This window comes from Mus caroli, chromosome 14 (assembly GCF_900094665.2).
Source record: "Mus caroli chromosome 14, CAROLI_EIJ_v1.1, whole genome shotgun sequence".
Lineage (NCBI taxonomy): Eukaryota > Metazoa > Chordata > Mammalia > Rodentia > Muridae > Mus > Mus caroli.
In genome coordinates, this window is record NC_034583.1 from 32,028,939 (window position 1) to 32,041,249 (window position 12,311).

At 39.4% G+C, this 12,311-nt stretch overlaps 1 non-coding gene across 1 annotated transcript; it reads left to right on the top strand.

Moving 5' to 3' along the window:
- The first annotated feature begins 2,505 nt into the window (after positions 1-2,505).
- Positions 2,506-2,672, top strand: LOC115029344. The gene has a single exon (XR_003834904.1). It is a non-coding gene; the product is annotated as a U1 spliceosomal RNA (small nuclear RNA).
- The last annotated feature ends 9,639 nt before the right edge of the window (positions 2,673-12,311 follow it).

Sequence of the window (12,311 nt, forward strand, 5' to 3'; positions counted from 1 at the left end):
CCCCCACCCCTGGAAGCAATAACAAGGTTTTAGCCAAGCCAAGAACCCCAAGATCACAGGAGGCTATGTCTGACCAGAAGTTCCTTGGGGCTCCCTGGACAGAGTCCCCTGCCCTAGGAAAGTGTCACCACTTGAACAGAATGGGTAACACTGCCCCAGGGCCAGAGGGAGTCTCTGGCCCTGGTGTCTGACCAGGTAGATTTCAGAAAGGGCTACCTTTCCAGAGAAGTCATGGACATTTAGTTCACCACCAGGGTGGTCTTTTGAAGCAGATCTATCCTAGCCGGGAGGTGTTGCAACATGAAGGGTGAGGCCAGCCTGGCATCAGTTAAACTTATGACAAGGGAACAAATGCCAAGCTGGTGCCATTGGTCGAGTGGCTAGCTGTAGAGGCTTCAATTCAGTACGAGACACTACCCAGTGCCATGTGAAGGAACAAAGTGGTCTTTTGGTTTTCTTTCTCCCTCCAGTTTTAATGTTATGTAATGTATTTAAACCCTTATTTAAATAAAGCTGGGAAGCAGCTGCTTAAGGAGGAGTATTGCAAAGGGCTTCAGACTAATTTTCAGAAAAAAAAGAATAGATGAGTCATCACCTTATAATCACCCATGTATGACTGCATAGTCACTTATTGACTTTTGAAAAACTGAATCATTTGTATAGAACTGAAGTTCTTGTGAGGTTGTAAGGTAATATAGCTTTATGTACACTTTATCCAGTTTCTCCTAACTATACCAGCTTACAGTACTGTAGACCATAATTGCAATCAGGATATGGGTGTTAGTATAGCCCCTGGATCTTCTGTGCTGGGCATATACATGCACCAGCACTTAGTTCTGAGGGACGGTGAAAGACAGCCTGTTTTGGTTGAGTGAGGCTTGCTCCGGAGACCAAGTAGAAAACTCTACAAGGGACAGAACAGTGAGCCACATTCCCAGAGCCAGATGTCTGACACCACAGAGCCCCCAACTCCATAATTCTTGACTATCAGTCACGCAGGCAAAGCCTTAAGCTTCTGTCATTCTCGCTAGACTCCACCCTCAAAGTTACCTGACAATAGCCAGGTATACTTCTCCCCACAACTACCCTACAACTGCAAGATAGCCCAGGCCACTATAAAAGGGGCTGCTTGGCACCTCCTCTCTCCCTTAAGCTCTCATCTTTCTTACTCTCATCTCTAGCTCTTCTTTTCTCTCTCACTCCCCTCCTTATCTCCACGTGGCCATGGCCAACCCCTCTCTTTCTTTTGCCTTCTCTCTTTCTCTTACTTTCTACAATAAAGCTCTAAAACCATAGACCATCTCTGTTCATCAAGGCTCACTGTGCTTGAACAATGGAATAGGCTTTCCCCTAAAGATGGAATAGGCTTTCCCCTAAAGAGCCTCATCTAACCTCCTGCAGGAAGGTCTTCCTGCACCCTAGCCAGGGATCATACCCAGGACTCTCGTGGGAACCACTCAGCAAGCACCCCCACTCCTCTCTTCTGCCCCAAGGCTGGCCGAGCCGCCCATGGAGGCCCCCACTTTGTTCTCAATTCTTCCACAACATACAGCTGTGTCTGGGATGTCCAAGACAGAGAACCTGTTATCTCTGGCCTCACCTCGGACTGCCCCTTGTTCACCCGCTGCAGATTGGGTTCATGGCTTCACATAGCCAGACACTCACCGGGGCCCTGTGGAGAGCCCATGGCAATTCCCCTCGTGTGCCTGCTCAGAGCACAAGAACTCTGGCGGGATGCGGGTTCTCTCCCACCCCCTTTATTCCCCACACCTGCTGCCTCCACAAAGTTCTGAGAAAGTTCATTACCTATGCTAGTTCATATACCTAACAAATAACACAGTCAAATGTCATCACCATGGAGTAAATTTCTGATTTTTTTCCCAAGGTTATTTATTTCTTGCCCAGGCCCATCTCATTCAGAAACTCTGGCAACACCTAATCTGTAATCTTTAATAATAATGCTGTCATTCCAAAGCATTCTTTAAATGTAATTATGGAGACATGATCCCATTGGCAGCTAATTCTTTTAAGGAATATTAAATGTAACACAATGATAGAGCATATATGCTTAGCATGTATGAGGTCCTGGGTAAAAGCTCCATCACTGAAAAACAGGGTTAGAAGGGAGAAGTATATGGACAGAGAAGAGAATGGTTAAGACGAACGATGGGATGAAAGAAGAATGGGAGGGAGGAGAAAGGAGTAATATAAAGGAAGGAGGCAAAGAAATCAAACTCAAGTCAAACTCCTAGCTGAGGTTTACCCAAAGAGTGCTGCTCCCACGCAGAGCATGTATTAATGCAGTCATTTACCAGTTGAGGATATCTGGATTGCTGCTGGCTTTGTGTCTTACAGAAAAAGCTGCTGTGCATATTCATGATCAGATGCTATGGGATTACATACTTCTAATCCTCTGTGATAAATGACTAAGAATGCAATAGCTGGGTAAAATGGTGATCACGTTTTTCATTGGATAAGAAACCTCCTAAGTGTAGTGTGATCCAAAAAGTCACACAAGGGAGATAGGTACTGTGACCCTGAAGGTGGTTTTCCCCCAAGAGGCTTGCTTATTCAGTGCACTCTGGATGTGCTGACCCCTGTAACTTCACCAAATTCAGGGAGCCTTGACTGTGTAATTAGTGGTAGTTGGAGACTGCATTTGCAATCTACCCCGAAAAAAAAAAAAGAATAAAAACAAAAAGCACTGAATGTCAGGGAATATGTAAAGAAACTAAACACCCTGGCATTGCTGGTGGTATTTGAAAATCAAATCACCTCTTTAGGAAACAGTTTAGTAGAATTCTCTTAACTTTAAAAAAAAAAATCCCCTGTAAACTATGTTTCCTATTGAGGCCAATTATAGTCCATCTTTCATTCTGGACCTCACAGGCCTGGTGAGTATTTTCCTCCCCAGTGAGTGAATTGACCTGAGAGCCAACCTCTAACACATTGTTCCCAACAATGCTGCCTTAATAGCGAGTTAATTGCTGGTATATATCGCAAAGCAGATTCCCACAGATGTCTTAGAGGAATCTTTATAAATTACTGCCGCCATTGTAAACACACAACAGAAGAAAATGCTAAACCTTGTAAAACATGAGCATTTCATTACAAAATGTGGTATAATGTTAGTGTGTATTTGGAAAAAAAATTAAGCTACAAAAAGAAAATGCTTTGCATCTGATGAGACAGAGAGTATTAATGGAGACTGAAGAGCCTGGGAAGCAGCTGCTTAAGGAGGAGTATTGCAAAGGGCTTCAGACTAATTTTATCTGCACCCTTAACATGAAACACTGCAGAAAAAAAAAATGCTGTCTGCTCATACAACTTTCTAATAAATACACTGTAAAACAACTTGCAAAAAGAAATCAAATAATCCAAATGTTAACCTATATAAAAACATGAAGTTGCCTTAGAAACCCCATTATTGCAATTATTACCACTGACATGCGATTTTCTTTGAGTTTATTTCAGCGAATAGTGGAGTGATGTGGTGTTAAATGACAAAAAAAAACCCTATGCAAAACCTGCCTTACAGGAGAGACAAAGATGAACACAAACTAAGTTATATCGCAAGAATATTTTGAAAGCCCAAAACTTGAGTTGAGAAACAATTTGATGCATAAAATAACCTTTTCTTCCTGTTATAGAAAAGAAAAATGTCCTTTTATACAAATTAAACCTGAGTATAAAGTAACAGTCTAATACCACAACTAAGTTAGGAATATAAATGTATGAATCTGTTATATGCTTTGAAAATAGGAATATAGCATCTGGTTGTTAACAGTTCTCTAAAGCAATATATTAAACCTTATTCTGAATAACTACATAATATTTTAATAACACCCAGGGTACATGTTCAGTGAACTTAAAATATTTTAGGCTTAGGAGACACATGGCTCAGGACAGAAACACATTTACCCTCAAGTCTGAGAATCTGAGTTCCATCATTAGATTGTGTCACAGGTGATTCATGCTCCATGAACCCACTTTCTCTCTCTCTCTCTTTCTCTGTCTCTCTCTCTGTTCCTCTGTCTGTCTCTCTGTCTCTCAATCTCTCTCTCTCTCTCTCTCTCTCTCTCTCTCTCTCTCTCTCTCTCTCTCTCTCTCTGTCTCTCTCCGTCTCAATCTTCCATACACACATGCAAGCACACATACTACATATATGGGTTCTAAAGTACTGATTGGGAAACTAACTCCTGGAATAAATAAAATACCAGTACATTTTTCATAGTTAAGCTTTGGAGACATACTGACTAATTTTCTCAGACATTTACATAACACTTGGCAGAATTTATCTCCACTAGGTTCATTCATATTCAGATCATCACTGGATATTGCCATTATTTGCTAATTTTAGAAGAAAAATTGTTCCTTCTCATTATGTTTATTGGTAGATTTTCCCCCATTTGGAGACAGAGTTTTATGCAGCTAAAGCTGGGCTCAAAATTGATAGATAACTGAGGTAGTATTGAACTCATGATGATCCTACTGCCTCTGTGCCACAAGTGCTCAGATGATACACATACACACAACTCCAAGATTACCACTGAATTGGAAGCTAGCATGTAGTTTTTGCTATCCTGCTTTAAGCTCTGAGCAGACCATGCTACCAGCCCTGCCCAGGTTCCCTAGGATCCAGACATGAAAGACACATACACATTAACTTCTTTTTCAACCTGCCTTATTGCCTCAACTGCTGGGCACTTCTAATCTTGTGCTGTAGTGTGCCCTTCCCAACACTCTTAGATCAGCACCCTAAATCTGCCCTCAGGTTTACTTTCTCAGTTACCTTCTCCTTGTTCAACCCTCAAAATCTGCCCTCAGCTTAATTATGTTTCTAATCTCCCACCTGGGGAACTGGCCTATGGCCACTCTGCCTGACATCTCACATGGCTGGTTACCTTTTCTCCCTCTGAAGCATGGAAATGTTTCCCTTTTTCTTCCTCTGTCTAGGTAAGGACCCAGAAATCTTGACTCTTTCCTTCTATCCAGCAATTAGCCCCTGGCATCTTCATTAATCTATCAAGAACCAATTGGGGAACAGAACCTTAGCATCAGAACCACCCTCTACCTCTCACCTTTTCTGCCCAATAAAGAAAAAAAGAAAAAAAAAAAAAACTCCTCTCCCAGACATAAATTGAACAAGACCATAGCAATCTTATACACTACAAAGTATGATATACAGTTAACATCCAGTCCATCATATTTGTCAATTAGATAAAGTACTCTACCTAACATAAAAAAATATGATTCTGTGACTCCATCACTGGGAAGAGAGGCCCCTTGGTATTGCAAACTTTATAAGCCCAAGTACAGAGGAACGCCAGGGCCAAGAAGTGGGAGTGGGTGGGTAGGAGAGCAGGTGGGGAGGGTATAGGGGACTTTTGGGATAGCATTTGAAATGTAAATGAAGAAAATACCTAATAAAAATTGTAAAAAGAAAAAAAATGTGATTCTATCCCTGGATTATGTTTAGATTTTAGCCTGGAACACCATCTGAAAACTATATCTTCCACTGTATAAAATGTTAAACAACTTGAGTTTGATTATGCTACTATAACTAGTTTTCAACCCCATCAGAAGTCCAAGAACTCCTTAAGCATTACCTGGATATATAGGAAGCACAAACACAGCTTCTGAAACTTCATTGTGGAGATGGCTGACTGGCTGGGCAGCACCCTATTTTCTTATAACATTGAAGCATCTGTCTTCTGCCTTTTGGCCCAGGATCATCTAACAGACATTTGCAAAGCAGGATTGTGAAGGACTGTTTACCCTGTGTGGCAGAGCTATCAGTTGACTAATCTTCACAGTATGCCCTTTTCTTGGACAGTATTTTGTCTGCAGATGAAAGAGGCAATTTCTACCCTGAGGCTACCTTGCCATAATGAGCAGCCTTGCCTAGAGATAAAGATGCTCAATTTCTCTTTAAAGGACAATGGGGAAACTGTCTCAAGCAGACAATGTCTCATTGTAAAATGATTCTTAATAATGAAATAACATTAAATGTCACATTCTGTGGATTTCTGATGTTTTTGAAGACTGTCCAAGTAAAATATCTTGAGCTGTTAAACCTTAGCTAATCTTAGCCAATTTTATTTGAGTAAATTGAAGGTACTTATTATAATTAAACCAGAATCTAACATCACTATGAGTTTACTGTCTGGCCCCTTGTGTTGCTTAATCATCTTAAACAGTTTATAAAGCAACTATTAGAAGAAATGGTTCTCAGCCTCATATTCTTAAGTGAGTTGCATAGGCATAATTCCTATCTAAGAGTAATAATATTAATTTCAAATTTTGTATCAATATAAGAAATTAACACCAATAAAAACCTTAAATCTGTATCAATATAAATTCTATACCAATGAAAGAAATTACAATTTCAATTTGTATCAATTATAAAGATTTTTATCAATTAAGATTATGGATACACAATGTTTTGTTCAAGGATAAAATTTAGTAATGCATCCCTCTTATTTCCTCCCTGTCCAAAATTATGACCATTTCCAAATTATCCCTTATAATGACAACCTATTTATAATTTGTAAATTAACCATAACCAGACACCCAAGCTCAGGGACTCCAGTTGACAACTCTCCATAACTATTTACTACTGAATATGGAGGATGAAAATTTTTCTAAAGGGATGCAGAAGGATAGGAAAATTAGAAAAACTGGTTTGACTTAAGAAAGCTAGCTTTAGCATCTGTTATCTGGTCTCTGAATATTTGGAATGTTCAGAGCTTGACAGAAGTTCTGATGGGATCCATCTGAAAGGTTAGATGAGGCAAGATGACCTGGAATCAGCAGAAATCCTAAAAGCTCTGGAAGCAAGTCTGTGGACAGCATCAGAAAGCAGGGGGCTGGAACAGCAGGTCAGTTCAGCGTCCTAGTGGATGAGTCTTGTCAGAGATGTATATTCTGCAATATATGAATCTCACAACCAAAATCTAGTACCATTAAAATTTTTGTATGGATTGTGGATGGTGTACAAATCAGTTAAAGACAAAATTCTGCTCTTTTTTTTTTTTTTTTTTTTTTTGAAGGGGAAAGACAGCTGTCTTTTGTCATTTTATGAGTTAATTTTATCAATAACCATTTGTAATAAGTCTTCATTCATGCCATGTGAAGAATAGCATGATGAAACTTTACTCTGACCTGTTTGAGTCTCTTGAATTTTTCTAGTACTTCAGGGGTCTCCCCCTCCTGCCATACCTGATCCATATGACTCTAGATGGGATTCAAAGACTATTCTCCTTTCCTGTCAACACAAATACAGAGTCTCTCTTCAAAAATAACAAGTCCTTTGTCCAGTAATTGAAAATCATTAAATGTTTAGCTTGACCTCTTTCCTAGAGGAATTTTAATATGACCACCAACCTCAAAACCACACTCATCTTGATAAATAAAACAAGTCAAAGCAAATAAGACAATCTAAGCAAATATTAACTGATGAGACAGTGCTTCTGCTATCTCCTGGCCTGAACTTCAGGAGATTGAGGCCTAAATTACTTAATATCTCTAACCACTAATTCTATGAGCCTATTTCTGGTCTCTCTTTATGTCATACCAGGCAAAGAAATCCTAGAAATCCCATGAGTGGACCATGTTCAAAGATCCAGAGAAATTGTCCTGACAAGACTTTTACATATCTTTAAGGCATTTGTTCATTTGTTTTCCCTAACTCCTCTCTTCTTTGGAGCTTAATATTTGCTGCATCTACCAACAGGCTCTCTGCCTCTCATCTTAAGTTTTTTTGTATCAGTTCTGAACTGCAGGAAGAAATCTCCACATGGCTTGGGCAAAATCTATATTCTCTTTTATTCTTAAAAACAATTAAGTCAATTTTTAAAAATCTATCCTTTGATTACCTGCTTATAGAAAGCAGGCAGCTTTTATTGTTGGCCTCTCACTGCCTTTTCCTAGTAGCAGTCTGACTACACAACAGGGGTTCCCAGCCTCTTGGCTTAATCTCTCTCTGGTGGTGGTTATATTCCTTTGTTCTAGTTTCACACATTGTAGCCATTGAGAAATCAGTTCTCCCCCTCACCCCATTAAACTATATCTCTGTGTGTGTAATCCATCTGAGAATTTCTAAAATAATAGTGGATTCTTGCCTTCTACATTGTCTGTAATGTGTAGTCTTTTCCACACTGCTTTAAGATCTGGGCATACCATACTACCAGCCCTGCCCATGTTTCCTCAGATCCAAGGATGAGAGACACAAACACATTAGCTTACTTTTCAACCTGCCTTATTGCCTCAACTGCTGGGCACTTCTAATCTCGCACCGCTAACATGCCCTTCCCAATATTCTTAGCTCAGTACCCTAACTCTGCCCTCAGGGATACATGCTCAATTACCTTCTCCTTGTCCAGCCCTGCAAATCTGCCCTTGAAGAGATCAGCTCAGGAACTTTGGAAAATTGCACCAGACTCCTCCCTTCCTGGAAGAGAAAGTTCATAGAGCACATAGGCACCTCTCCCCTCTGGAAGGGAGAAGCTAATTACATTCCTCAGACTACAGGAGGGACAGGGCCACCTGCAGAAGAGGGAATCCCAGAGCACATAGACACATTCCTCAGGGCAGACTGACCACTAGTCACCCACAGATAAGAGAATGCCTTGCTACCTCATTCCCTAAGGACCAATCAGTTTAAAAGTCACAATGTTCTGCCAATCACTTTGTTTCTAGTGGCTGTTGCTCTATTCTACCTATGAAAACTGTATAAAAACACACTGAATGACCTGCCCAGGGTCACTGCCTCTCATTCAGGTCTGGGATAACCCCAGTTCGCTGGAACAATAAATTCTTATTGGTATTGCGCCCATTCCTGGCTCCATGTGGCTCACTCAGAGTCCCTGGTAATTGGGGCTTGTCAGAGTCTTACACCTTCAGCCTAATTATGTTTCTATTCTCCCACCTGGGGAATATATGCCCACTCTACCTGAAATCTCACTGGTCACATTTTCTCCTTCTGAAGCATGGTAAAATCTTTCTTTCTCTTCCTCTGTTTCTCCCTGACTCTAAAACAGAAGTCCCACTTCTTTCCTTCTCCTCAGTAATTGACCCATAGCATCTATATTGATTGATCCTAAACAATTTTGGGGACAGTACTTTAGTATGGATACCACCCTCTCCATTGTAAACATTATGTTAATTAGCTATATTTCTTTTTGTGTAAGTGTTTCTGGGGTTCAAACCTAAGACATTGTACCTGTTAAGCAAGCTATTGCTACTCTAGCCATAATTTCCCAATACCTTTTATTTCCCATTTTTTGTAGAAAAAATTCATGTAATTTCTTTTAAATTTAAGATATTCATATATTATATTAAATCCTTTCCTATATATCATCTCAAATAAGTATTTCCTCTGTGTGCCTCTTTGTGATATTTCCTTCCATTTTTAGTTTTATTTTCAAGTGATAAAAATTGAACTCTAGACATTCTTATATCTTATATGAACTGTGGAGATTTACTTATATTTTTTTCCCAGGATACAGATTATTTTTTCTGCTATATATATTTGACTATAGGTGTTATAGGTACAAGACTGCTTCAAAAGAGAGAGAAAAAGAAGGCCTTAAGTACTTCTCTACTTTTAATTGTCATGTTTTATATTCAAAATATTCACTTTTCATTTCACTGGGGAAATCTCTAAAGAAATTTCCTAAGTTTTATTTTACATTTTTATTATTCTAGATAAAATTTAAACTTATTGACTCATTATGTCCTTTAGGTTTGTGAATAAATTTTAGATATATTTTATTTGAAAAATATTAAAATTAAGATGTTTGTCAGGGGTATAATGGTTTTATAATACTATCTATACTCAGGTATACTTTTTTGCTGAAAAAAAAAAAACTAACCGGAAAAATATACATTTGTGATAACTTATATGTGCTTGGACCAGGGAGTGGCACAATTAGAAGGTGTGACATTGGAGTATGTATGTCACTGTAGGAATGGGTTATACTACCCTAGTACTAATTGCCTGGAAGCTAGTATTCTGCTAGCAGCCTTCAGATGAAAATGTAGAACTCTCAGCCCCCTCTGCACCATGCCTTCCTGGATGTTGGCATGATGATACTAGGCTGACCCTCTGAACCTGTAAGTCAGTCCCAAATAAATGTTGTCCTTTATAAGACTGGCCTTGGTCATGGTGTCTGTTCACAGTAGTAAATCCCCAAGTAAGACATTATTGCAATTTTGTAAATTTTGCTTAGACACGTTTTCATTTATTTTATTATTCTACCATGATTATAATTTAAAAATTATAGTCATAGTTACACTTAAAAGGCTTATTTTTTTTTACATTTTTTCATTATTAAAACAAGATGTCTTTCTACAAACCTGAAAGGTTCTGAACAAGATTGTCTTCATGAGTTAAAGATACACTATTAATGTACTTAAAAAGACAAAGCAGTGTAGCACAATACACTATTCTAGCTGTAGGGAAGCTGTTTAGCAGGAATATAGCCAGTTTGAGAACAGCCTGGGTTACATAGGGAACTCAGGGCTAGGTTGATCTATAAAGAAAACCTCTGTTAAGAAAATGTTCATTTACATGTATCTTTTCATTTGTCTTCTTACTTGTAATAATTAGTACCTTAACAGTGTGTAGTTTAAAATGAAAGACTTTTGCATTTTCTAGGTCTTACTGACACAATGGAATAATATGGATCTTGTGAGAACTTGGGCCCCTAAATTAATGCCTATATCATAAATTCCAAACAGCAGTTGACACTTAAAATAAGTATAATGCTTCAACAATTGAGTGGAAGAAGTACTGAATGCAATCTCTTACCACAAGAAATCTATGAAATATTAAATATTCCAGAGGTCTGTGTATAGAAAGTTTGGTCCCTAGCAGGTACATTGTCTGGGAAGTTTCTAAAAACTTTAAGAGGTAAGCCAGATGCAGAAAAACTAGGTCACTGGCAGATACCTTCCATGTCTTATCTGGCTGCCAATACATTCCTCATATACTTTCTCTCTTCATGAAGTAAGCATTCCCCTTACCCACAAACTCCTAGTACAAGAAGGTTCTGTGAAAGTAATCAGGGCCAAGAAACAAAGTGAATAACCGGAAATTGTAAGTTAAATAAATTGTTCCTCTTTTAAGTTGTTCTCACTGCTATGTTAGTCATAATGATAAAAAGGCTTCATTAATAGAACTTGGACTTAGAATGTCTATTACTGTTGTGTTAGAATTGCAGCTCACATCTAGACATACCACACCAGGCCAGTACAGTGCCATGTGGGAGAAAATGGCAAAGGTGGTGACAAAGACAAAGGGGAAGGTCAGAGATCAGAAGGGTCTGTCTTTTATTTGGTTGTGACATAACCACTAGCAGGTAAAGGTGGGTTCTGGGAATGTATGTCAGTTGCCCTGGCAACAGGTGTGTGATATAACTGGGTTCAGGCTTGGGCAAGGAGTTGGCTGACACCCCCAAGGTCCCCAGAGGACTCTCCAAACGATTTTAGGATCTCTGGTGAGTGGAACACAACTTCTGTTCCAATCCAATCGCATGGGTCCAGAGAGAGCATTAATTAGGGAAGCAGAAAACCCGGCCTGACCAGGGTCACAAGTCCCTTCCGGTTGGAGCCAGCAGCAGGGCACCTTGGGCATAGAGTCAGCAGACACCCCCCAAGGTTCCTAAAGGACTCTATGCGATTTTAGAACCTCTAGTTAGTGGAACACAACTTCTGCCAGAAGGCAGGATTGAACGCCAGATATCTGGGCACCTTCCCTACAAGAGGAGAGCTTGCCTGCAGAGAGTGCTCTGACCACTGAAACTCAGGAGAGAGCTACTATCCCAGGTCTGCTGATAGAGACTAACAGAATCATGAGAGGAACAAGCTCTAACCAGAGACAACTATAACAACTAACCCCAGAGAATACCAGATGGCAAAAGGCAAACATAAGAATCTTACTAACAGAAACCAAGACCACTCACCATCATAAGAACGCAGCACTCCCAACTCACCCAGTCTTGGCGACCCCAACACACCTGAAAAGCTAGACCCAGATTTAAAAGCATATCTTATGATGATGGTAGAAGACATCAAGAAGGACTTAAATAACTCACTTAAAGAAATACAGGAGAACACTGCTAAACAAGTAGAAGACATTAAAGAGGAAACACAATAATCCATTAAAGGATTGCAGAAAAACACAACCAAACAGGTAGAAGTCCTTAAAGAAAAACAAGAAAACATCCAAACAGGTGATGGAAATGAACAAAACCATACTAGACCTAAAAAGGGAAATAGACACAATAAAGAAAACCCAAAGTGAGGTA